Raw genomic sequence first — 27,778 nt, 5'->3', positions numbered from 1 at the left:
TTACATAAGTACCATGAATCTTACGCGACTCTATTCTATAGGAGTATGTTTGTGTGCGCTCGTAGATATATCATATAATTTTGTTTGAAGTTTGATTTGAGTCCCTTGATTTAGCGGACATACAGATTTAAACTCAAAATTTGAAAACCAAAAATCAAATAAGGAGTGACTGATTTATTTAATGAACACATGAATGATTAATATAATTTAATGATCGGTTCTTCACAGTTTGTGTTGAACAAAAAGCAATTCTAATTATTCTAGATAGTCCATGATATCAAACATTTTCTCGTAAAACTCAGAAAGTGTCCAAAATAAATAACATGTTTTGATTTATACCGTAGATAAATGAATATATATATATATATATATATATATATATATATACCACCGTGGGTGAAAAAACCGTTGGGTAAGCTTACCTCATGCTGCGAAGATAACAAGATGACTAAAATAATATATGTATATATATATATTTTCGCAAAATCGCCCGAGTCGAGCAACTTTATTCTGACGATCGATGATCGGACTCGCTACGGGTCCGGTCAACTAAAATAATACTAGCTTTCCTTCAACCCTTCCAATAAGCAAAAACACCATAAACATCTGCACACCACATCATACGACCGTTCTGACATGCATACTCTGTCATGCCTGTAAATTATATACTTATCTCACAACCAATCTCAGTTACCATCAAAATCTGAGCTCTGCATAGCCATTAACAGGACCTATTAAAGTCACAGCTTCTTTAACTGCCTCCATTAGGTACTCCGGATGGTCCTCTATGCGTGCAAGACCATGCTGGGTGGGAATTTTGTGCAAAATTTTTACAACAATCTGCAGCACATTGTCATTAGTAATGACTCTGCGTAACAGAAAAGTCTACAACCAAGAAAAATGTGCAAGTCCTAAACCAGTAACCCCAAACCAAGAAGCTGAAAAGCTATTCTCTTTTTGCTTAAAATGGAAACCCAACTACAATGCAGAATCTAAACCTTTCGACCAAACTTAAAAACTTGCAAAATTTGGAGTTTATTACACAACAAACGTTGTTGATAGCAAACCTTAAAGAGAATTTAAACTAAAAATAAAACATCCCATAAACTTAAGAGGAGACATTCTGCATCGATGACATATTAGAATAGAGAAGCTGAATATAATGCTAATTGTTCAATTCAGTAATCATCACAAATAAAAAAATCGGGACATGCTCGGGAGTCAAGACACTGGCTCAACATGTACATATACTACAGGCCATAGAAAGGTGGTTAACAGCAAGAAATAAGTGATTTATCATTTAGACCTCTTTGCTATCTATCAGTAAGGGACGATTTCAATATTCACTGATAAAAAATCTATGCCTAACAAGCTTTGCTGTAAAGCCAGGGATAATGTGAACATACAATGTAAAGTAGCAACTGTATGCTTGCCTAAGTGACCCTTTTTTTTTTCTACATACCATTTCATCAGTTAGTTCAATATTGCAGCTTCTAAATTTTAGCTTGTGTCATTGTAACACTCGGACAAAAATGAGCATCTTACTTATTTCCTAGTTGTGTGTATATTACAACCCAATCACCCAAGGTCCATACATAGCGTAATAAAAATGTCGACCCACATCATCTAGACCAATAATCTATTATATAATGAAGACATCTACTTGGAATGTATATTGAGTGTCCCATATAATACACTATGCATCATGATACATGTTTGTTCACCAACTCGACCATGGATTTGAATTATTTTATGGCAATTTGGGAACATCTCTAAATCCCCACACTCATCAAAAGAAGAAAGGAAGAAGAAACCAATCAACAAACATATATTCCTGACTGACCAGATCTATGCGTGAACGTTGATCCAAAATCCAATTAGGAAGAAACTATTTCTGAGACATACAAGGTAGCAATGCTATTGATCAGAAAAATGACTGTAAACTTGGTAAAAGAAAGTTAATCTTGAAAACCAGTTAAAAAGTGTAGCATGCATGCAGAGAAATAGCTAAATTTTGCTTGAATTAGTGGAAATTATGATCTTTCGTGCATAGCCGCCATAAGCTATTCCACCAATATATGGCTGTTCAGGACGAGCTTGTTTATCCTCATTACTTTTCTCTAAAGAGTACCTTATAGTAAATACAGCAAATAGATCATAGGTGATACATATGTTATGCATCTGATGAAGCTGTAAGCAATGGACTGCTAATTGCTAGTGTGCAGTCAACAAGCTACAATCCTTATATTTTAAAAAAAGTCCTTACATTACAAATAAGCACTCAAAAAATTTTCAAAAATGAGAGATATTACACTCTCATCTACATAAAAGAAAATTTAGTCCTCGAAATTTTCAATACCTCCTTCGACGAAAAGATGAGGATAACCTTTCTTCATTTCTTCCTCTAGTTCCTATGTCGTATCCGTAAAATGATGCTATTTATAAGGATCTTCTCTTTCTTATTAATGGCCTAAGTAGGCTCCTCCATGTAAGACAAGTCTTTTTCGATCGCAACTGGCTCATACTTGAAGATATGAGAGGAATCTGGTATATATTTTCTGAGTAATAAAACATGAAATATATCATGGATGTGAAATAAAGATGGTTACAAGGAAAAGCCTGTAAGCAATAGAATCGATCCTCTCAATGACCTCAAAAGGTCCAATAAACCTTAGGCTTAACTTTTCTTTCTTCCAAAATCTTACATTGCCTTTGTAAGGGGAGACCTTCAGGAATAGAAAATCACCTACTTGAAATTTAATATCTCGTCTTCGATTGTCAACATAGTTCTAATGGCGACTTTGAGCAATCTTTAGACTTATTAATAGAACTCGAATCTTTTCAGTAGTCTCTTGTACATTGTCTGGTGCAAACAACTTTCTATCGCCAACTTCCTCCCAACATATAGGTATTCTGTACCTTCACCCAAACAAAGCTTCATAAGGAGCCATTTGAATGCTCGAATGGTAACTACTATTCTAAGTGAATTCAACAAGAGACATATCTTAATACCAATCACCTTTCCAATCCATGATATAAGCTCTAAGCAAATCTTCAAGAGTTTGAATGGTTCTTTATGATTGACCATCGGTTTAAGAGTGACAAGCAGTGCTAAACTTGACTTTAGTGCAATATATTTTTGTAACCTTCTCCATAATCTTGAAAGAATTATGAAGTCTCTATTAGAGATGATCTCTTTTGAACACCATGAAGTCTTACTATTTCATTGATATATAAATCTGCAAGCTTATCAAGAGAATAAGTCAAATTTATCAATAGGAAATTTGTAGGTTTGGTAAACCGATCATTGATAACCCAAATAACAACATGCTTTCTCGAGGTTCTGGGTAGTCCTGAAACAAAATCCATGGAAACATATTTCCATTTCCATTCAAGAATATCTAATGGTTGCAACATAACTCTAGTCTCTGGTGTTCTGCTTTGTTTTGCTGACAAGTCAAACACTTTGAATCATACATTACTATCTCCTTCTTCATCCCTTCCCACAAATAATGAATTTAGAGATCTCTATACATCTCAGTGCTACCGAGATGCATGGTGTACATTAAATTATAACAATCATTTAGGATTTGGTTCTTGATATCTGGGTCTTTTGGAACACATACTTTATCTCAAATCTCAATAGGCCATCCTCTAAAATTTGAAAATTCGACTTTAAACCCTTTTCTACTTTGTTTCTCAAGTAGATTAAATGTGGATCTCATAGTTGTCCTTTTTAAATTTGTTGAATTAGATCATATTGCAACTAGATAGAGTCCATCAATATCATTGAGTCTTGCTTTTTTATCATAATATTCAAATCCTAATTTTCTTATAATAATCATAAGATTATTGATTTAATTAATATTTTTACGGCCTGCGTATCTGTGATTATGATGCAATTACATGAGGAGCCACAGCGGAAGCATGAAGGTGACAATGGGACCCATGAGAAAATGAAGCAAGAGGACCAGATATCCTTGTCGTCCTAGATTCCTAAAAGTCCTTTAAGAAAATTTCCATCGATCTCTAAATAATTTACCAAACCTCAACATAATTTTACAAATCAAATGTGTCAAATATCTCAGTGATCCTCAAATCATACTCCGATACCTCCTCTGTTACGCTGCCCGAATTATCACATTCGGGATGTGTGACCGTCTTAAAATATATAATATTAAAAATTAATTAACAATAGAATCGATGATCCAAACTACATTTGAGGATACTAAAAATCATTCAAGTCATAAATACATTATGAATAAGCCACTATAAAATTTTTAAAAATGAGAGATATTACACTCTACCCTTCTTAAAAGGAAAATTTAGACCTCTAAATTTGCCATACCACCTTCGACGAACAGACAGGGATAATCTTTCTTCATTTCTTCCTATAGTTCCTAGGTCGTATCATCCGTGAAATGATACTTCCAAATTACTTTAACAAGAGGAATGATTCTATTTCGTAGAATCTTCTCTTTCTTATCAATGGTCTGAGTGGGCTCTTCCTTGTAAGACTAAGTCTTTTTCAATTGCAATCGACTGAAACTTAATGATATGAGAGGAATCTGGTATGTATTTTTGAGCATTAAAACATGAAATATATCATGGATGTGACATCAAGCCAAAGCAAAACTTCTATTTCAATTTCTTTTCTTTTCTCTTATCAAGCCTACGATGGTTGTAGCAAGTTTCTCTCATTTGGTAATTTTCAATTAATTTCACCTCAAATTACTTAGGTTTGGCTAACACAAGGATTTGGAAGGTGACAAATTTTAAAAAATGAGAGATATTTCACCCTGCCCTCTTTAAAAGAAAATTTTAGTCATCTAAATTTGTCATACCTCCCTCGACAAAAAGATAAGGATAGCCTTTCTTCATTTCTTCTTCTAGTTCCCAGGTCGTATCATCCGTAAAATAATGCTTCCAAATTTCTTTAACAAGACGAATAATTCTATTTCTTAAGATCTCTTTCTTATCAATGGTCTGAGTGAGCTCTTCCATTTAAGATAAGACTTTCACAATCGAATCATACTTGATGATATGAGAGAAATCTGGTATATATTTTCTGAGCATTAAAACATAAAATATATCATGGATGCGGCATAAAATTGATTTCAAGGCAAAGCCTGAAAGCAATAGAATTAATCCTCTCAATGACCTCAAAATGTCCAATAAACCTTGGGCTTAACTTTTCTTTCTTCTAAAATCTTATAATGCCTTTGTAAAGGGAGACCCTCGAGGGCATATCATCGAATCTGACTCATCTTGAAACGAGAGAGAAGAGCTGACAACGGGACCCACTAGATCGAAAGGCCCTATAGATTCAACAGAGGAAGATGAAACAAGTGGACCAGAAGTCCTTATCATCCTAAATTCCTAAAAGACATCAAAGAAAATTTTCAACGATCACTATATAATTACTAAACCTCAATATAATTTTGCACATCAAATGTATCAAATATCTCAGTGATCCTCAAATCATGCTATGCTACCACCTCTATCACGCCTCCCAAATGATCACATTCAGGAGGTGTGACCCTGTCTTAAAATCCATAATATTAAAATTTAATCAACAATATAATCCTGGATCTAAACCACATTTGAGGACACTAGAAATCAAGTCATAATTGACACTCATAATCCACAATTCTTAAGCCTATGTAGTTATACACCACATCACTCAATAATTCATAAAATCCAAAGTCTACTCAATTAAACGATAACTACATCATAAAACGACAAGTGTGAGAATTCATACAATCACAAAACAAACATTTATCACAAGTTTGTATAATTATACAAATTAAACTTAACATTCCAAAATTCAAAACATGAGAGGTCCTTTAAAACCTCTACAAAACACACAAATTCATATTTACCATCAACATTTAGTTAGACGCTAAGTGTAGTTATACAACAAAAACATTTAATACTAGCCTTGGAAACATTTGATTACCAAATGTGAGGAATGGATCCAAAACATCAAGCCAAAGCAAAACTTCTACTTCAATTCCTCTTCTCTTCTCTTATCAAGCCTACTTTGGTTGCAGCAAGTTTCTCTCATTTGGTAAATTTTCGTTTAATTTCACCTCTAATTACTTAGGTTTGACTAACACAAGTATTGCAAGATAGCAAACATGCCTGAAAGAAGCTTACGTGTCCATTGAACAAACATAACTAGCACCATTTGAAGGTTAGCAAGTGACACATGTCCTCTATTTTTTTTAAAACTTAATATGAATTTTTCATAAATCATATCAAATTGCTAAGGTTCACATTTAGGTCCGTGGCAATAAGCTTATAATATAAAATTATTTATTACAAAAGAATTATTAAACAATCCTTATATTTATAAACAGGTCCTTACATTACAAATAAGCCCTTACAAAATTTTCAAAAATTAGAGATATTACACTCTCCCATCCTTAAAATAAAATTTAGTCCTCTAAATTTGTCATACATAATTCGACGAAAAGATGAGGATATAACCTTTCCTCATTTCTACCTCTAGTTCTCACGTCTTATCAATCGTAAATGATGCTTCCAAATTACTTTAACGAGAGACATGACTCTATTTCTTAGGATTGTCTCTTTTTTTATCAATGATCAGAGTGGGCTCTTCTATGTAAGACAAGTCTTTTTCGATTGCAATCAACTCATACTTAATGACATGAGAGAAATATGATATATATCTTCTGAGCATTAAAACATGAAATATATCATGGATGTGACATAAAGATGGTTGCAAGGCAAAGCCTGTAAGAAATAGAACCAATCATCTCAATGACCTCAAAAGGTCCAATAAACCCTAGGCTTAACTTTTCTTTCTTGTAAAATTTTACAATGCCTTTGTAAGGGGAGACTCTCGAGGGTATATCATCGAATCAGGCTATGATGTTTCAAAGGCCGAATAGGACAAGAATCATAAGGAGTTATGATCGACAAAGTTGCATGCCATTTCGAGCTAACTATGATTGGTCGAGTCCTGTGAGGTTACATTAAGGCACCGATTAGATCATGATCCCCACTAGAGATATGCCGAGGGTCTTTGATTCACGTATCGAAGGGAGTTATGTGTTTTGCGAGATATTTATTTTTCTGCTACATCTTTTTATTGGTCAAAAGCATGTCGCTTTTAAATCCCTTACATGACATACATGATGTCAACCGCCTCACTGCTCCAAATTACATGGATTGGCTATGCAACTAGAGAATCATTCTTATGATGGAGAAAAGCACATACACCCTTGACACAATGATGCCCACTCCTGAGGAAGGGGCAAGTAAGGATGAGATCGCTTGTTACGTGAGGTACTTAAACGATTCCACTCTTGCTCCGCATTACATATTGAGCTTCATAACTCCTGAGTTACAGAGACAACATAAAAAGATAAATGCAAGATTCATTCTCTTTAGCGCTAAGATGACTTAGAGGATACCGGTTTAGAACCATGTGCGTAAAATGATTGAGTGGATAAAGAAGCTCACGGGTCTAGGAATGGTCCTAGAGGATAACCTGCGTGTAGATCTTATGCTTTAGACCTTCCCAGACTCCTTTTCTCAGTTCATTATAAATTTAAACATGAGCAAGCTTGAGGTGACTCTCCCTGAGCTCCTCAATATGTTGAGAGAGGCTAAGAGCACCATCAAGAAAAACCCTATCTCATGCCTTGTCCTTCTTCCCCTTTTCCCCTCCCAATCGATAAACCCACAATCACCCGTCCCAACCGACAACCCTCTATCATACCTCCTCCCTCTTCCCATGCCAACTAATAACAACTCACAGCCACTTCCTAGTGTTTTGGAAAAGATTAAATTTATCATGTATTTTAGATTTAATATTTGGGAGTGTCTAATTTCACTTAAGCACACAACTAATGTCATGGGTATTTTAGCACTTTGGTATCTTTTAGCGCCTGACCCTTCGACTATATTAATCCTCACTAGATAAACAAATCAGCAAAACTACTTATTCTTCTACAAAGTTATGGAAAGTACCACCTCCTTATTTTTTTAATTAAAAAATTTCATAAAGTACCCTACGAGTTTAATCACTATTCTTGTTGTTTGGTTTTACATGTCAAATAAAGTATATGATATATATATCCACGGGTATAAATTAACATGTGCAGATAATGATCTACATCAAATGCATGTTGATGAATATAGAAGATTGCAACTTCAACATTTTTTAAGATGATAAAGACTTGTCTACTTTTGTGAATTTAGGAATGTAAAAATCATCGATTAGTTGACCCTCAAAAGCTCCTTCATGTCCAAGCTAAATAACCTTGATTGTCTTGTACCAACCACACTTGCAAGTCTTCTTTGTCTAAATAGTTAACAAACATTGCATGTCAATCTAACTCAAAATTACAATTTGCAAGAGGCTGGTGTGAAACCTTAATTCCCAACTTCATCACAATCTAATTCCTCCATCAATTTTAGAGAGAGAGAATGAATTGAAAGGAACACAACACTCAACCATTTTCTAAACCCATGTGAACCACAAGGCTGTAGTAGTGAGACCCAAATACAGATTTAAGGTTGGCATGAGCTTCCATAAATAGATTAAGAAAAAGCAAAGTGGAGAACTATGCAATATTTCAAGAGACAGACATAATCATGAGACTATACAGTCCAATTAGTTTTATTGCTATTGTTATGTGCATAGTGTCGCTTCTTTTTTCACAAAATAAACAAATATTATAATTTAAGATAAGGATAACTTTGAGTAGCACTAATTGAATAAGTTGGTAAATAATTCTTACAAATGGTACAAAAGCTTATAATAACAAAACAATTTACTACCAGCAAATTAGGAAACGGAAAACATGAAAGACCTTGTAGAAGTTGTAACATCACCACCTATAAATGTGCTTAGATAATTAGAAAATAGAATGATATTACAACAAATTGACAAACACATATTTTCTTCGCATTTAAGACAACAGATATAAGTACATCCTTTTGTTAGAATTTAGAACCCTTCAGGTAGTATTCCAGCATTACACCACTATATGACGATGAGTGGAACATAAAATGACCTCAAAATTAGTGCTAGTCATGTTATAGAATGAACTGTTGCTAAACCAATGTTTGTGAACAAGTGAATGCAACCAAATGAGTAATTAATATTATCATATGGAACATAGTAAAAAATTTCAAGATCCATTTACATCAAACTCTGAAAAGTCCCATTAATTTGTTGTTACCCAATTTCTCATGAAAGAGAAAGCCATACAATATAGTTGTTAAAAAGAAGAAAACAAAGAACAAATAAAATCACTCAAGTTCAAGACGTGATGCTTACCGCAAGACATAGTGTACACCTAAATCATCACCCACACCTGATTTGCCTGGCACTTGATGCCTACAAAAAAAAAAATCAAAATCAAAATCTGAACAAAAAACCAAAGAAAAAACCCTAAGCCTAGTTATAAACATTAAAAACACCCAAAATCTTATATACAAGAGTGGTTAAGGATAAAATCTAAGGGGATCAAGAGAAGTTTCTTCCATAAAAAGAATCTGATTTCGGTCTCCCACTTCTTGGCGATAACAAGAAAGGTCCGATAGGGTCCCCTGCCGAGCCTTTTGGCGTTCAACAACATGGCCCAAAATGGCCATTATAGTGCCATCGTTGAGGTGCTCCTTGATGGGCCTCTTCCTTCTGGTGATGACCTTATCGGCATACATCTTGATCATACAATTCATAAGACTTGGTAGTTATAATCATACGACACAACAAAGATTCATAAAATCCAAAGCCAACTCATCTAAACGAAACCACATCATAAAATCCATCCCAAATGTCAATAAGCCATCCTTAAAAATTTAAAAATTCGACTTCACTGCCACTCGTACTTCATTCCTCAAGGTGACCAGATGCATCCTAGATCCCTAAAAGATATCAAAGAAATTTTTCATCGATTTCTATGTAATTTACTAAATCTCAATATAATTTTGCAAATAAAATGTATCAACTATCTTATAGTGATCCTCAAATAATGCTCTGATACCACCTCTGTCACGCTCCCCGATTTATAACATTCAGGAGGTGTAACCTTGTCTTAAAATCCTTAATATTAAAATTCAGTCAACAATGTAATACGAAATCCAAACTAAATTTGAGGACATTAAAAATCATCCAGGTCATAATTCACACCCATAATCCACAATTCTAAGACTTGGTAGTTATAATCATACGACAAAACACTCAAAGATTCATAAAATCCAAAGCCAACTCATCTAAACGAAACCACTTCATAAAATCGATCCCAAATGTCATTAAGCCATCCTCTAAAATTTAAAAATTCAACTTCACTGCCATTCGTACTTCTTTCCACAAGACGTCAAGATGCATCCTGGATCCCTAAAAGATATCAAAGAAATTTTTCATCGATTTCTATGTAATTTACTAAATCTCAATATAATTTTGCAAATAAAATGTATCAACTATCTTATAGTGATCCTCAAATAATGCTCTGATACCACCTCTGTCACGCTCCCCGATTTATAACATTCAGGAGGTGTAACCTTGTCTTAAAATCCTTAATATTAAAATTCAGTCAACAATGTAATACGAAATCCAAACTAAATTTGAGGACATTAAAAATCATCCAGGTCATAATTCACACCCATAATCCACAATTCTAAGACTTGGTAGTTATAATCATACGACAAAACACTCAAAGATTCATAAAATCCAAAGCCAACTCATCTAAACGAAACCACTTCATAAAATCGATCCCAAATGTCATTAAGCCATCCTCTAAAATTTGAAAATTCAACTTCACTGCCATTCGTACTTCTTTCCACAAGACGTCCAGATGCATCCTGGATCCCTAAAAGATATCATAGAAATTTTTCATCGATTTCTATGTAATTTACTAAATCTCAATATAATTTTGCAAATAAAATGTATCAACTATCTTATAGTGATCCTCAAATAATGCTCTGATACCACCTCTGTCACGCTCCCCGATTTATAACATTCAGGAGGTGTAACCTTGTCTTAAAATCCTTAATATTAAAATTCAGTCAACAATGTAATACGAAATCCAAACTAAATTTGAGGACATTAAAAATCATCCAGGTCATAATTCACACCCATAATCCACAATTCTAAGACTTGGTAGTTATAATCATACGACAAAACACTCAAAGATTCATAAAATCCAAAGCCAACTCATCTAAACGAAACCACTTCATAAAATCGATCCCAAATGTCATTAAGCCATCCTCTAAAATTTAAAAATTCAACTTCACTGCCATTCGTACTTCTTTCCACAAGACGTCCAGATGCATCCTGGATCCCTAAAAGATATCATAGAAATTTTTCATCGATTTCTATGTAATTTGCTAAATCTCAATATAATTTTGCAAATAAAATGTATCAACTATCTTATAGTGATCCTCAAATAATGCTCTGATACCACCTCTGTCACGCTCCCCGATTTATCATATTCAGCAGGTTTGACCTTGTCTTAAAATCCATAATATTAAAATTCAGTCAACAATGTAATACGAATTCCAAACTAAATTTGAGGACACTAAAAATCATTCAAGTCATAATTCACACCCACAATCCACAATTCATAAGACTTGGTAGTTATAATCATACGACACAACACTCAAAGATTCATAAAATCCAAAGCCAACTCATCTGAACGAAACCACATCATAAAATCGATCCCAAATGTCATTAAGCCATCCTCTAAAATTTAAAAATTCGACTTCCCTGCCATTCGTACTTCATTCCTCAAGACGACCAGATGCATCCTAGATCCCTAAAAGATATCAAAGAAATTTTTCATCGATTTCTATGTAATTTACTAAATCTCAATATAATTTTGCAAATAAAATGTATCAACTATCTTATAGTGATCCTCAAATAATGCTCTGATACCACCTCTGTCACGCTCCCCGATTTATCACATTCAGGAGGTTTGACCTTGTCTTAAAATCCATAATATTAAAATACAGTCAACAATGTAATACGAAATCCAAACTAAATTTGAGGACATTAAAATTCATCCAGGTCATTATTCACACCCACAATCCACAATTCATAAGACTTGGTAGTTATAATCATACGACAAAACACTCAAAGATTCATAAAATCCAAAGCCAACTCATCTAAACGAAACCACATCATAAAATCGATCCCAAATGTCATTAAGCCATCCTCTAAAATTTAAAAATTCAACTTCACTGCCATTCGTACTTCTTTCCACAAGACGTCCAGATGCATCCTGGATCCCTAAAAGATATCATAGAAATTTTTCATCGATTTCTATGTAATTTGCTAAATCTCAATATAATTTTGCAAATAAAATGTATCAACTATCTTATAGTGATCCTCAAATAATGCTCTGATACCACCTCTGTCACGCTCCCCGATTTATCATATTCAGCAGGTTTGACCTTGTCTTAAAATCCATAATATTAAAATTCAGTCAACAATGTAATACGAATTCCAAACTAAATTTGAGGACAATAAAAATCATCCAGGTCATAATTCACACCCATAATCCACAATTCTAAGACTTGGTAGTTATAATCATACGACACAACACTCAAAGATTCATAAAATCCAAAGCCAACTCATCTAAACGAAACCACATCATAAAATCCATCCCAAATGTCAATAAGCAATCCTCTAAAATTTAAAAATTCGACTTCACTGCCATTCGTACTTCTTTCCACAAGACGTCCAGATGCATCCTGGATCCCTAAAAGATATCATAGAAATTTGTAATCGATTTCTATGTAATTTGCTAAATCTCAATATAATTTTGCAAATCAAATGTATCAACTATCTTATAGTGATCCTCAAATAATGCTCTGATACCACCTCTGTCACGCTCCCCGATTTATCACATTCAGGAGGTTTGACCTTGTCTTAAAATCCATAATATTAAAATTCAGTCAACAATGTAATACGAAATCCAAACTAAATTTGAGGACATTAAAAATCATCCAGGTCATTATTCACACCCACAATCCACAATTCATAAGACTTGGTAGTTATAATCATACGACACAACACTCAAAGATTCATAAAATCCAATGCCAACTCATCTAAACGAAACCACATCATAAAATCCATCCCAAATGTCAATAAGCAATCTTCTAAAATTTAAAAATTCGACTTCCCTTCCATTCGTACTTCATTCCTCAAGACGACCAGATGCATCCGAGATCCCTAAAGGATATCAAAGAAATTTTTCAACGATTTCTAAGTAATTTGCTAAATCTCAATATAATTTTGCAAATCAAATGTATCAACTATCTTATAGTGATCCTCAAATAATGCTCTGATACCACCTCTGTCACGCTCCCCGATTTATCACATTCAGGAGGTGTAACCTTGTCTTAAAATCCATATTATTAAAATTCAGTCAACAATCTAATACGAAATCCAAACTAAATTTGAGGACAATAAAAATCATTAATGTCATAATTCACACCCATAATCCACAATTCATAAGACTTGGTAGTTATATTCGTACGACACAACACTCAAAGATTCATAAAATCCAAAGCCAACTCATCTGAACGAAACCACATCATAAAATCGATCCCAAATGTCATTAAGCCATCCTCTAAAATTTAAAAATTCAACTTCACTGCCATTCGTACTTCTTTCCACAAGACGTCCAGATGCATCCTGGATTCCTAAAAGATATCATAGAAATTTTTCATCGATTTCTATGTAATTTGCTAAATCTCAATATAATTTTGCAAATAAAATGTATCAACTATCTTATAGTGATCCTCAAATAATGCTCTGATACCACCTCTGTCACGCTCCCCGATTTATCATATTCAGCAGGTTTGACCTTGTCTTAAAATCCATAATATTAAAATACAGTCAACAATGTAATACGAAATCGAAACTAAATTTGAGGACATTAAAATTCATCCAGGTCATTATTCACACCCACAATCCACAATTCATAAGACTTGGTAGTTATAATCATACGACACAACACTCAAAGATTCATAAAATCCAAAGCCAACTCATCTGAACGAAACCACATCATAAAATCGATCCCAAATGTCATTAAGCCATCCTCTAAAATTTAAAAATTCAACTTCACTGCCATTCGTACTTCTTTCCACAAGACGTCCAGATGCATCCTGGATCCCTAAAAGATATCATAGAAATTTTTCATCGATTTCTATGTAATTTGCTAAATCTCAATATAATTTTGCAAATCAAATGTATCAACTATCTTATAGTGATCCTCAAATAATGCTCTGATACCACCTCTGTCACGCTCCCCGATTTATCATATTCAGCAGGTTTGACCTTGTCTTAAAATCCATAATATTAAAATTCAGTCAACAATGTAATACGAATTCCAAACTAAATTTGAGGACACTAAAAATCATTCAAGTCATAATTCACACCCACAATCCACAATTCATAAGACTTGGTAGTTATAATCATACGACACAACACCCAAAGATTCATAAAATCCAATGCCAACTCATCTAAACGAAACCACATCATAAAATCCATCCCAAATGTCAATAAGCAATCTTCTAAAATTTAAAAATTCGACTTCCCTTCCATTCGTACTTCATTCCTCAAGACGACCAGATGCATCCGAGATCCCTAAAGGATATCAAAGAAAATTTTCATCGATTTCTAAGTAATTTGCTAAATCTCAATATAATTTTGCAAATCAAATGTATCAACTATCTTATAGTGATTCTCAAATAATGCTCTGATACCACCTCTGTCACGCTCCCCGATTTATCACATTCAGGAGGTGTAACCTTGTCTTAAAATCCATATTATTAAAATTCAGTCAACAATCTAATACGAAATCCAAACTAAATTTGAGGACAATAAAAATCATTAATGTCATAATTCACACCCATAATCCACAATTCATAAGACTTGGTAGTTATATTCGTACGACACAACACTCAAAGATTCATAAAATCCAAAGCCAACTCATCTGAACGAAACCACATCATAAAATCGATCCCAAATGTCATTAAGCCATCCTCTAAAATTTAAAAATTCAACTTCACTGCCATTCGTACTTCTTTCCACAAGACGTCCAGATGCATCTTGGATCCCTAAAAGATATCATAGAAATTTTTCATCGATTTCTATGTAATTTGCTAAATCTCAATATAATTTTGCAAATAAAATGTATCAACTATCTTATAGTGATCCTCAAATAATGCTCTGATACCACCTCTGTCACGCTCCCCGATTTATCATATTCAGCAGGTTTGACCTTGTCTTAAAATCCATAATATTAAAATTCAGTCAACAATGTAATACGAATTCCAAACTAAATTTGAGGACACTAAAAATCATTCAAGTCATAATTCACACCCACAATCCACAATTCATAAGACTTGGTAGTTATAATCATACGACACAACACTCAAAGATTCATAAAATCCAAAGCCAACTCATCTGAACGAAACCACATCATAAAATCGATCCCAAATGTCATTAAGCCATCCTCTAAAATTTAAAAATTCGACTTCCCTGCCATTCGTACTTCATTCCTCAAGACGACCAGATGCATCCTAGATCCCTAAAAGATATCAAAGAAAATTTTCATCGATTTCTATGTAATTTACTAAATCTCAATATAATTTTGCAAATAAAATGTATCAACTATCTTATAGTGATCCTCAAATAATGCTCTGATACCACCTCTGTCACGCTCCCCGATTTATCACATTCAGGAGGTTTGACCTTGTCTTAAAATCCATAATATTAAAATTCAGTCAACAATGTAATACGAAATCCAAACTAAATTTGAGGACATTAAAAATCATCCAGGTCATTATTCACACTCACAATCCACAATTCATAAGACTTGGTAGTTATAATCATACGACACAACACTCAAAGATTTATAAAATCCAAAGCCAACTCATCTAAACGAAACCACATCATAAAATCCATCCCAAATGTCAATAAGCAATCTTCTAAAATTTAAAAATTCGACTTCCCTGCCATTCGTACTTCATTCCTCAAGACGACCAGATGCATCCTAGATCCCTAAAGGATATCAAAGAAAATTTTCATCGATTTCTAAGTAATTTACTAAATCTAAATATAATTTTGCAAATCAAATGTATCAACTATCTTATAGTGATTCTCAAATAATGCTCTGATACCACCTCTGTCACGCTCCCCGATTTATCACATTCAGGAGGTGTAACCTTGTCTTAAAATCCATATTATTAAAATTCAGTCAACAATCTAATACGAAATCCAAACTAAATTTGAGGACAATAAAAATCATTAATGTCATAATTCACACCCATAATCCACAATTCATAAGACTTGGTAGTTATATTCGTACGACACAACACTCAAATATTCATAAAATCCAAAGCCAACTCATCTAAACGAAACCACATCATAAAATCCATCCCAAATGTCAATAAGCCATCCTTAAAAATTTAAAAATTCGACTTCACTGCCATTCGTACTTCATTCCTCAAGGTGACCAGATGCATCCGAGATCCCTAAAAGATATCAAAGAAATTTTTCATCGATTTCTATGTAATTTGCTAAATCTCAATATAATTTTGCAAATAAAATGTATCAACTATCTTATAGTGATCCTCAAAAAATGCTCTGATACCACCTCTGTCACGCTCCCCGATTTATAACATTCAGGAGGTGTAACCTTGTCTTAAAATCCTTATTATTAAAATTCAGTCAACAATCTAATACGAAATCCAAACTAAATTTGAGGACAATAAAAATCATCCAGGTCATAATTCACACCCATAATCCACAATTCTAAGACTTGGTAGTTATAATCATACGACACAACACTCAAAGATTCATAAAATCCAACGCCAACTCATCTAAACGAAACCACATCATAAAATCCATCCCAAATGTCAATAAGCAATCCTCTAAAATTTAAAAATTCGACTTCCCTGCCATTCGTACTTCATTCCTCAAGACGACCAGATGCATCCTAGATCCCTAAAGGATATCAAAGAAATTTTTCATCGATTTCTAAGTAATTTACTAAATCTAAATATAATTTTGCAAATCAAATGTATCAACTATCTTATAGTGATCCTCAAATAATGCTCTGATACCACCTCTGTCACGCTCCCCGATTTATCACATTCAGGAGGTTTGACCTTGTCTTAAAATCCATAATATTAAAATTCAGTCAACAATGTAATACGAAATCCAAACTAAATTTGAGGACACTAAAAATCATTCAAGTCATAATTCACACCCACAATCCACAATTCATAAGACTTGGTAGTTATAATCATACGACACAACACTCAATGATTCATAAAATCCAAAGCCAACTCATCTAAACGAAACCACATCATAAAATCGATCCCAAATGTCATTAAGCCATCCTCTAAAATTTAGAAATTCGACTTCACTGCCATTCGTACTTCTTTACTCAAGACGACCAGATGCATCCTGGATCCCTAAATGATATCATAGAAATTTTTCATCGATTTCTATGTAATTTGCTAAATCTCAATATAACATTGCAAATCAAATTTGTTAAGGCACTTATGTTATACCAATTTAATTACCATACAAAAACATGATTGTAGACTCATGGAGTATTAAAAGGTAGACTACAACAAATTTGGAAAAATAACAGACAAAAAGTTCTAAATTATGGATACGAAGTTAAAATAGCAGCAAATTTTGGACATAATTAAACATGAGTGAAGTTCTAAAAGAACATAAAGACCAGCTTTTGATAAAATTACCAAATTATACACTTTTGCAAAAATATCTCAAAATATATAAGCTAAAAAGACATTATTCAGGAAGAACTAATCCAATTTGGAGAGGACAAGGTCTTTTGTCGATAACAGAGCTGGCTTACTGCATATTGTAATAAAAGATGCCACCTCCTTCCACGATGACATTGATGCTAATTAATACCAGAGGTCATCCTTGTCATTTGATCCTACAATAGAACCAAAAGAGGAGGATCTTTTAATTCAATCCAAATTTCATAGCTATAAACCTTTGTAAACTTTTATTTCGAGCTTTTGATTAAGGCACGAACCAACAACCATCAAACATCAAACCAATCTATATTTTTAGGAATTTTGAGGCCATCTGCGGCTGCTTTAAAGCCAGCTAATGTGTTCTGAACTTTGATCTTATTATACATTTTAATCAAAAAAATCTTGATAATTAATAGATGAAACAATTATTATTTCGTCAAATTATTGTTATCCCAATCATAAATATAAATTGAGCATCAATGAAAAGCCCAATAATTGTTGTCTATATTAAGAAGTCAATCTTGTGTAGACTATGTCATCTTCTGGCTTAAACATAATTATGTTAAATATCATTTGTCTAGGTGACCACGGACATCAAAAGCCTAAAAGGACGGATACCAAGAACATAATGAAATAAAAATAAGAGGAAAAGAAATTACACCATATTCTAAAGAGGAGATTATCGTACTGGCCCTACTACACTATATAACTTTCCTTTCCTCCAGAAAGCATGAGCAAAAGAGAAATAAGCAATCCGGCAAATAATTTGAAATAATATGCAAGCATGTGAGAAATTAAAATTGATGGTGCTTTTCAACATCAATTGCCGAGACCGCATACAATAAAACAATCATCAAAATCAAACAAGATCTAGAGATAAGGTTCTAAGAAACTCCTATAGGGCTCAACGAATATGAACTTCAGATTTTGTATTAAATAAAGAATTAAATAATTCCACATATTGACAATGTCAACAACGATGACATAGAAAAATGCTAAATCCTTAAAGATGGGAAAATACCATCTCCTTCCTTGTTTAAGAGAAATTAGGCTTTGTTGATTCATCTGACAACTGCTCTTCCATAGATTTCCCGAGATGCAAAGATGATGATAGACATCCTTTATCTTGAGGAAGGGTAGAAAAGGGTCAAATGAGACGATCATGAGAATGTCTACGGATTGAGCAGCAAAGGCTCAAGATGGTAGTTGTGGGGAGTTGGGAGGAGGCGAGGGGAGGGAGCCATAGAGAGCAATGGAGACGAAGGGATTTGTCACATTAACATGAAGGGTTTATCGTATTATCATCAAGATTTGGTACAAAATATAAATATTACTAAAATATATAAATAATAACTAGGCCACGTTGGCGATAGTAAATGACTAGCCCATTACCGTTTAGAGGTAGGCCATTACTACTCACAATAGGCCCATTATTGTTCAGTAATGGGAAAAAAATAATACTAATTGAAAAATTAGAAAAAAATAATCATCATAAGTACAGTAATGTAGGAGAAATTTATTAAGTATCATTAAAATTATATACAAAATTATTTAAATATTAATAACATAAAATATTAATTCGAAAAATAAAAAATTTCAACATTGCAAGCTGGATTCCCACTTTTTTGGCACAAAAAGAAAATTTAACAAAATAAATGCTAGCTTAATTATTAAACTTACAATGAAAAGGGAAATAGCAAAAAGTTCAAGAAAGATTGAAAACTGAGAGGGAAAAACAGGGTAATTCAGAATTTGATAATTTTAGGGTTTAGGGGAAAATATAAATGTTAGATTCATGAATGCATATTCGTCGAGCCATCCAAAAGTCTTATATAAGATGACATATTGACATGTATACATGACAGATGTAACAGAATTAGTAAAGAAAATGCATTATGGAAAGAAAATGCAAATCAATTATATAGCTTCTATTACTTGCCATAAAAAAAAATGAAAGGAGACAAAACTAAATTGCACAAGAATATTCACTCAAGCATTAGATCTACGAAAGTCCATTAAGCTTCAATTAAAACAATGCTTACCTGAATAAATATCACATTCATTTACTGGCTGGGGTCAGTGCCTACCTTGGCTTGCCATAAAGAACTTCCCACACTCACTAAGCTGATCATAATATTACAAACAGATTAGCTGGATTTATCAAACACTAATGAATAAACTTTCTCAGCCACTTATCGGCAACCAATCCAATTATCTCTTCTTCATTCCATAAGAAGCACAAACAGCAGGATCATAGCAACACACTATGACCAAATAATCTACTACACCTCAGGTTCCTTTATCAACGCAATTATGCAATTGACAGAAGATTTCCTCGCCAATGGGCAGAAATCCATCATGTGGCAAAGGAACACTCCATGTCCCAAAGAACCAACCTACCAACTCTTCTCCTCTGGACCAAGAGATCAAGAATCTGTGATCCAACAGCAATGAAAGGGCTGGAAGAAAGACAAAGCATCACTGGCCTAATGAGAGAAAAAAAACCTCCTTGTCAATTGCCATCTTCATTGCTAGCTAGGCAGCAGCAGAGCTTGCTATGAAAATCTGTGACCAAAAGAATCTATTCAAAAGAATCCATGAACTGACACTTCTCTGCACCAAGGATCAAGAATTTGCAATAGAATGGCCACCGTAGGATAGGAAACAAGCAAAAACATGAGATCACCATCGATGCAACTATAGAAAACCCTCCTTGTCAATTGGCACCTTCATTTTTAGCCTCTACCAAGGAATCTATGCTGATGATGGTGTCTACGGCAAGTTTTCCACCATCGTCGAGGAAGGGGCGGTCACGAAATAGACCAAAAGAATCTTTCCCAAAGAATCCCTGTACCAAACCATCTTTGGACCAAGGATCAATAACTTACGACGGAACGATGACAATAAGGATGGAAGCAAGCTAAATCAAGCCATCGTCATCGAAGACCGTATAGAGAAGAATATCCCTTGCCATCAACCACATTAAAATATATGTCATGTCTAGACAACAAGAGATGGGAACAGTAGCTTTCAAGAGATTCCTTGCTGTCATATATAATCTGAAGAAAATGAAAGATTAGCAGTGTTCAAGCATGGAAAGTTGATTCTGCAAAATAGGTACCACATCTAATTCCTCAGCTGTCACTGTCACTGTCTCCAAGTTCTAATTTTCTGAAACTTACTAAGAGACCCGGAGCTTTCTGAACAAATTCAGAGATATCAGTGTGGTCAAAGTCTTCAGTACCAGGTACGACATATGTGACTTGTTGGAGCTTTATTAAGCAAATCACTCCATTCTTCTTTAAAAATTAAATATTAAACTAAATTTGATACCTCAGAATCAGTAATATCAAATATAACATAGAGTAGTCAGTGGAGATATAACAGATAAACAAAGACCTAGAGATCTATTTAGCAGCAGAAATTGTTTACAGAAATCTGATCACAAACCATCAAATTTTTCTTCCCATCAGGCTTTTGGACAACTGGTAGCAATGTTTTTTGGGAATCTTTCCTAAACTCGAGTAATAATCCTGTAAGTTTTATTCTCCAATTTAGCATCAAATAACTCCCTACTGCTTGGTAATCCCACTCTGGAAAGATAACAAACATAAAAAAATTACCAAATATTTAAACTAATGAAGAAATAAAGAAATGCCAACTTCAACAAAAGTAAAAGAATGTCGTACTGGTTTCATAAAACAAATTAACCTTTGAGAAAAATTCAATGATCCTCGCCTTATATCTGGGATGTATAAGTCATTGAAGGTCTGCTTGTGCATCCTTACCAATCAGTCTACAGTGCACAAGGCAACATGCAGCTCATGCCATTTCATGCAAGTAGTATGTACTAACCTAACCAAGGACTTGTATGGTAAAAAAATCATAAATGGGCAATCCCTTAATACAAATGACTTTAAAATTGAGATTAATCTTAATACAAGGTGAAGATTGCCCTCAATACAAGGGCAATCTTCACAAGCCTTTAGCATTCAGTGATGAGAGCCAAAGGCTTTAAAATTGAGATCATCATCCGTACCTTTTCTAGAGGAGTGAATGACACAATGACATTTTAATGTTTGAGATATACCCTACTATTGAACATAAAGATGCTTGATAGCCTCTATTTCGGTGCATGCAGTCACTTCATCAATGTTATGACAAGAGATGCATGTTAGACACTGTACGTTCTCTTTTGAACTGAAAGCTAGATGATAAACAGTATGGCCTTTCTATGTTGCACCACCAATATCTCAAATAAAACATGGGTCAAAGATGTCAGATGCACCAATGAGTAAAAGACGGGCAATTTAAGTATTCAGAAAAAGAAACATAAATCTCAGTTAAAATCAGATAATTCCTTTAATATACAAACTTCCTATGGTTTTAGTTCTGTTAAAAAGAACTATGAGCTACCACAGGGACTTCCAACTTATTATTTATTCACCAAATTATCAATAAGCAATACTACACTAAATTATTTTTCACCAAAAGAGAAGATTATCCAATAGCCCTACTACACTATATAACTTTCCTTTCCTCCAGAAAACACGAGCAATAAAAATAAAAAGAAATCAGACATATTTTATAAAAAAATACAAACATGTGAGAAGTAAAAATTGATGGTGTCAAAAAGATGATCAGCAAACCCAATAACTAACATTCCACCTGGAATCAGAGAATATAAAAAATAACCTACTCTCATGATTAAAAACACCAATTGCCAAGGTCTTTATTATCTTGGGCTTCGGCTTGAGATACTGATCCTGCTGTTTACCTGAATTCTACCCTGACTTTATTCTTTACCGAGTGAAGCTTCTAGTTCTAGATACAATAACCTACAATATCGAGATTTTAAACCCTAAACCCTAAAACCCTAAAACCCTAAACCCTAAACCCTAAACGGGGGAGGAAGGGGACGCCCCCCGTGGGGTGGAGGGGTGGTAGGGGCGCGGTGGGACGCCGCTGCCAGGAAGGGATGGAAGAGGGGGGAGGAGCTGTGGTCCCGGAGGGGAAGAGGAGGGGAAGATGGTGTCGGAGAAGGGGGAGGAACCCCGACGAAGGGGGAAGGAGGGAGGAGAAGGGAATGGGAGGATGGTGTTGGGGAAGGGAGGAGAAGCGAAAGAGGGGTAAAGGGTAAAGAGGGAGGAGAAGGGAGGGGGAGGAAGGTGTCGCGGAAGGAGGGGAGCTGCGACAGTGGAAGAGGGAGGGAGAGAGAGGATGGATCGGGGAAGGGGGGGCTGCAACGGCAAAGGAGGAAGAGGAAGAGAAAGAGAGAGATACCGGGGGGGCGGAGACGCTGTTTCGCCGATGGAGAGGAAGACGCGGCAGCCGCCGTTCACCGAGGAAAACGCCGCAGCGAGAGGTTTAGGGTTTTAGTTCTTTTAAAAAGAACTATGAGCTACCACAGGGACTTCCAACATATTATTTATTCACCAAATTATCAATAAGTAATACTACACTAAATTATTTGTTCACCAATAGAGAAGATTATCTACTAGCCCTACTACACTATATAACTTTCCTTTCCTCCAGAAAACACGAGCAATAAAGAGAAAAAGAAATAAGATATTTTATAAAAAATACAAACATGTCAGAAGTTCAAAATTTATCGTGTCAAGAAGATGATCAGCAAACCCAATAACTAACATTCTACCTGGAATCAGAGAATATAAAAAATAACCGACTCTATCAAGATTAAAACCAACAATTTCCAAGATCGCATACCATAACCTAGAATATCGAGATTTTCATCATCAGTAACCATCTCTCTCGGCTAAGGGGGGAGGAAGAGGGATGGAAGAGGGAGGAGGAGCAGTGGTCCCGGATCGGTACGGGAGGGGAGGATGGTGTCGGGGAACGGGGAGGAACCGCGACGAAGGGGGAAGAAGGAGGGAGGAGAAGGGAAGGGGAGGATGGTGTCGGGGAAGGGAGGAGCAGCGAGAAAAAGTTAAAGGGTAATGAGGGAGAAGGGAGGGGGAGGATGGTGTCGGGGAAGGAGGGTAGCTGCGACGGTGGAAGAGGGTGGGGGAGGGAGGATGGCTCGGGGTAGGGGGGGCTGCAACGGCGAAGGAGGAAGAGGAAGGAAAGAGAGAGATACCGGGGGGCGGAGACGCCGTTTCGCCTATGGAGAGGAAGACGCAGCAGCAACAAGAACACCCCGGAGGAAGACACCGCCGTTGCTTCCGCTGTTCGCCGATGGAGAGGAAGACAGCAGCTCGCCGAGGAAAAGCCGCAGTTGTCGCTCGGGAGAAAGAGTCGCTGGGTTTAGGGCATGGGTGACCCGGTGTGCATTGTGCGGTGGGTAAGGGGCGGGATTTTATGCAGTCCATATTCAAATTTGGTTCAAAGGATATACACTCCATTGGGCCCCACCCCCGCGCAATGGAGGCCCTCCTAGCCATGACATCATATTTCAAACGGAAAAATAAATATAACTAAATAATATAAATTATTAAGATTTAAAATAATTGGCGAAGGACACATTCGTAATAAAATAATAATAAGGGTTTAGGGTTTAGGGTTTAGGGTTTAGGGTTTAGGGTTTAGGGTTTAGGGTTTAGGGTTTAGGGTTTAGGGTTTAGGGTTTAGGGTTTAGGGTTTAGGGTTTTTAGGGTTTTTAGGGTTTAGGGTTTAGGGTTTAGGGTTTAGGGTTTAGGGTTTAGGGTTTAGGGTTTAGGGTTTAGGGTTTAGGGTTTAGGGTTTAGGGTTTAGGGTTTAGGGTTTAGGGTTTAGGGTTTAGGGTTTAGGGTTTAGGGTTTAGGGTTTAGGGTTTAGGGTTTAGGGTTTAGGGTTTAGGGTTTAGGGTTTAGGGTTTAGGGTTTAGGGTTTAGGGTTTAGGGTTTAGGGTTTAGGGTTTAGGGTTTAGGGTTTAGGGTTTAGGGTTTAGGGTTTAGGGTTTAGGGTTTAGGGTTTAGGGTTTAGGGTTTAGGGTTTAGGGTTTAGGGTTTAGGGTTTAGGGTTTAGGGTTTAGGGTTTAGGGTTTAGGGTTTAGGGTTTAGGGTTTAGGGTTTAGGGTTTAGGGTTTAGGGTTTAGGGTTTAGGGTTTAGGGTTTAGGGTTTAGGGTTTAGGGTTTAGGGTTTAGGGTTTAGGGTTTAGGGTTTAGGGTTTAGGGTTTAGGGTTTAGGGTTTAGGGTTTAGGGTTTAGGGTTTAGGGTTTAGGGTTTAGGGTTTAGGGTTTAGGGTTTAGGGTTTAGGGTTTAGGGTTTAGGGTTTAGGGTTTAGGGTTTAGGGTTTAGGGTTTAGGGTTTAGGGTTTAGGGTTTAGGGTTTAGGGTTTAGGGTTTAGGGTTTAGGGTTTAGGGTTTAGGGTTTAGGGTTTAGGGTTTAGGGTTTAGGGTTTAGGGTTTAGGGTTTAGGGTTTAGGGTTTAGGGTTTAGGGTTTAGGGTTTAGGGTTTAGGGTTTAGGGTTTAGGGTTTAGGGTTTAGGGTTTAGGGTTTAGGGTTTAGGGTTTAGGGTTTAGGGTTTAGGGTTTAGGGTTTAGGGTTTAGGGTTTAGGGTTTAGGGTTTAGGGTTTAGGGTTTAGGGTTTAGGGTTTAGGGTTTAGGGTTTAGGGTTTAGGGTTTAGGGTTTAGGGTTTAGGGTTTAGGGTTTAGGGTTTAGGGTTTAGGGTTTAGGGTTTAGGGTTTAGGGTTTAGGGTTTAGGGTTTAGGGTTTAGGGTTTAGGGTTTAGGGTTTAGGGTTTAGGGTTTAGGGTTTAGGGTTTAGGGTTTAGGGTTTAGGGTTTAGGGTTTAGGGTTTAGGGTTTAGGGTTTAGGGTTTAGGGTTTAGGGTTTAGGGTTTAGGGTTTAGGGTTTAGGGTTTAGGGTTTAGGGTTTAGGGTTTAGGGTTTAGGGTTTAGGGTTTAGGGTTTAGGGTTTAGGGTTTAGGGTTTAGGGTTTAGGGTTTAGGGTTTAGGGTTTAGGGTTTAGGGTTTAGGGTTTAGGGTTTAGGGTTTAGGGTTTAGGGTTTAGGGTTTAGGGTTTAGGGTTTAGGGTTTAGGGTTTAGGGTTTAGGGTTTAGGGTTTAGGGTTTAGGGTTTAGGGTTTAGGGTTTAGGGTTTAGGGTTTAGGGTTTAGGGTTTAGGGTTTAGGGTTTAGGGTTTAGGGTTTAGGGTTTAGGGTTTAGGGTTTAGGGTTTAGGGTTTAGGGTTTAGGGTTTAGGGTTTAGGGTTTAGGGTTTAGGGTTTAGGGTTTAGGGTTTAGGGTTTAGGGTTTAGGGTTTAGGGTTTAGGGTTTAGGGTTTAGGGTTTAGGGTTTAGGGTTTAGGGTTTAGGGTTTAGGGTTTAGGGTTTAGGGTTTAGGGTTTAGGGTTTAGGGTTTAGGGTTTAGGGTTTAGGGTTTAGGGTTTAGGGTTTAGGGTTTAGGGTTTAGGGTTTAGGGTTTAGGGTTTAGGGTTTAGGGTTTAGGGTTTAGGGTTTAGGGTTTAGGGTTTAGGGTTTAGGGTTTAGGGTTTAGGGTTTAGGGTTTAGGGTTTAGGGTTTAGGGTTTAGGGTTTAGGGTTTAGGGTTTAGGGTTTAGGGTTTAGGGTTTAGGGTTTAGGGTTTAGGGTTTAGGGTTTAGGGTTTAGGGTTTAGGGTTTAGGGTTTAGGGTTTAGGGTTTAGGGTTTAGGGTTTAGGGTTTAGGGTTTAGGGTTTAGGGTTTAGGGTTTAGGGTTTAGGGTTTAGGGTTTAGGGTTTAGGGTTTAGGGTTTAGGGTTTAGGGTTTAGGGTTTAGGGTTTAGGGTTTAGGGTTTAGGGTTTAGGGTTTAGGGTTTAGGGTTTAGGGTTTAGGGTTTAGGGTTTAGGGTTTAGGGTTTAGGGTTTAGGGTTTAGGGTTTAGGGTTTAGGGTTTAGGGTTTAGGGTTTAGGGTTTAGGGTTTAGGGTTTAGGGTTTAGGGTTTAGGGTTTAGGGTTTAGGGTTTAGGGTTTAGGGTTTAGGGTTTAGGGTTTAGGGTTTAGGGTTTAGGGTTTAGGGTTTAGGGTTTAGGGTTTAGGGTTTAGGGTTTAGGGTTTAGGGTTTAGGGTTTAGGGTTTAGGGTTTAGGGTTTAGGGTTTAGGGTTTAGGGTTTAGGGTTTAGGGTTTAGGGTTTAGGGTTTAGGGTTTAGGGTTTAGGGTTTAGGGTTTAGGGTTTAGGGTTTAGGGTTTAGGGTTTAGGGTTTAGGGTTTAGGGTTTAGGGTTTAGGGTTTAGGGTTTAGGGTTTAGGGTTTAGGGTTTAGGGTTTAGGGTTTAGGGTTTAGGGTTTAGGGTTTAGGGTTTAGGGTTTAGGGTTTAGGGTTTAGGGTTTAGGGTTTAGGGTTTAGGGTTTAGGGTTTAGGGTTTAGGGTTTAGGGTTTAGGGTTTAGGGTTTAGGGTTTAGGGTTTAGGGTTTAGGGTTTAGGGTTTAGGGTTTAGGGTTTAGGGTTTAGGGTTTAGGGTTTAGGGTTTAGGGTTTAGGGTTTAGGGTTTAGGGTTTAGGGTTTAGGGTTTAGGGTTTAGGGTTTAGGGTTTAGGGTTTAGGGTTTAGGGTTTAGGGTTTAGGGTTTAGGGTTTAGGGTTTAGGGTTTAGGGTTTAGGGTTTAGGGTTTAGGGTTTAGGGTTTAGGGTTTAGGGTTTAGGGTTTAGGGTTTAGGGTTTAGGGTTTAGGGTTTAGGGTTTAGGGTTTAGGGTTTAGGGTTTAGGGTTTAGGGTTTAGGGTTTAGGGTTTAGGGTTTAGGGTTTAGGGTTTAGGGTTTAGGGTTTAGGGTTTAGGGTTTAGGGTTTAGGGTTTAGGGTTTAGGGTTTAGGGTTTAGGGTTTAGGGTTTAGGGTTTAGGGTTTAGGGTTTAGGGTTTAGGGTTTAGGGTTTAGGGTTTAGGGTTTAGGGTTTAGGGTTTAGGGTTTAGGGTTTAGGGTTTAGGGTTTAGGGTTTAGGGTTTAGGGTTTAGGGTTTAGGGTTTAGGGTTTAGGGTTTAGGGTTTAGGGTTTAGGGTTTAGGGTTTAGGGTTTAGGGTTTAGGGTTTAGGGTTTAGGGTTTAGGGTTTAGGGTTTAGGGTTTAGGGTTTAGGGTTT

General features: G+C 35.9%; 1 long non-coding RNA gene across 2 annotated transcripts; it reads right to left on the bottom strand.

Annotated features, from left to right (window-relative positions):
• Nucleotides 1–460: 460 nt before the first annotated feature.
• Nucleotides 461–24,093, bottom strand: LOC135622228 (uncharacterized). Of its 2 annotated transcripts, none has more exons than XR_010491011.1 (5): nucleotides 23,891–24,093; nucleotides 19,833–21,383; nucleotides 17,883–17,966; nucleotides 9,317–9,376; nucleotides 461–840 (listed from the first exon to the last, which is right to left on the bottom strand). It is a non-coding gene; the product is annotated as an uncharacterized LOC135622228 (long non-coding RNA). The 2 variants fall into 2 exon arrangements; XR_010491010.1 differs by lacking the exon at nucleotides 23,891–24,093 and adding an exon at nucleotides 23,074–23,312.
• Between the last annotated feature and the right edge of the window lie 3,685 nt (nucleotides 24,094–27,778).

The sequence above is a fragment of the Musa acuminata genome, chromosome BXJ2-9, assembly GCF_036884655.1.
Source record: "Musa acuminata AAA Group cultivar baxijiao chromosome BXJ2-9, Cavendish_Baxijiao_AAA, whole genome shotgun sequence".
Lineage (NCBI taxonomy): Eukaryota > Viridiplantae > Streptophyta > Magnoliopsida > Zingiberales > Musaceae > Musa > Musa acuminata.
Note: the sequence above shows the minus strand (reverse complement) of the source record. Positions and strands in the feature narration are given on the sequence as shown.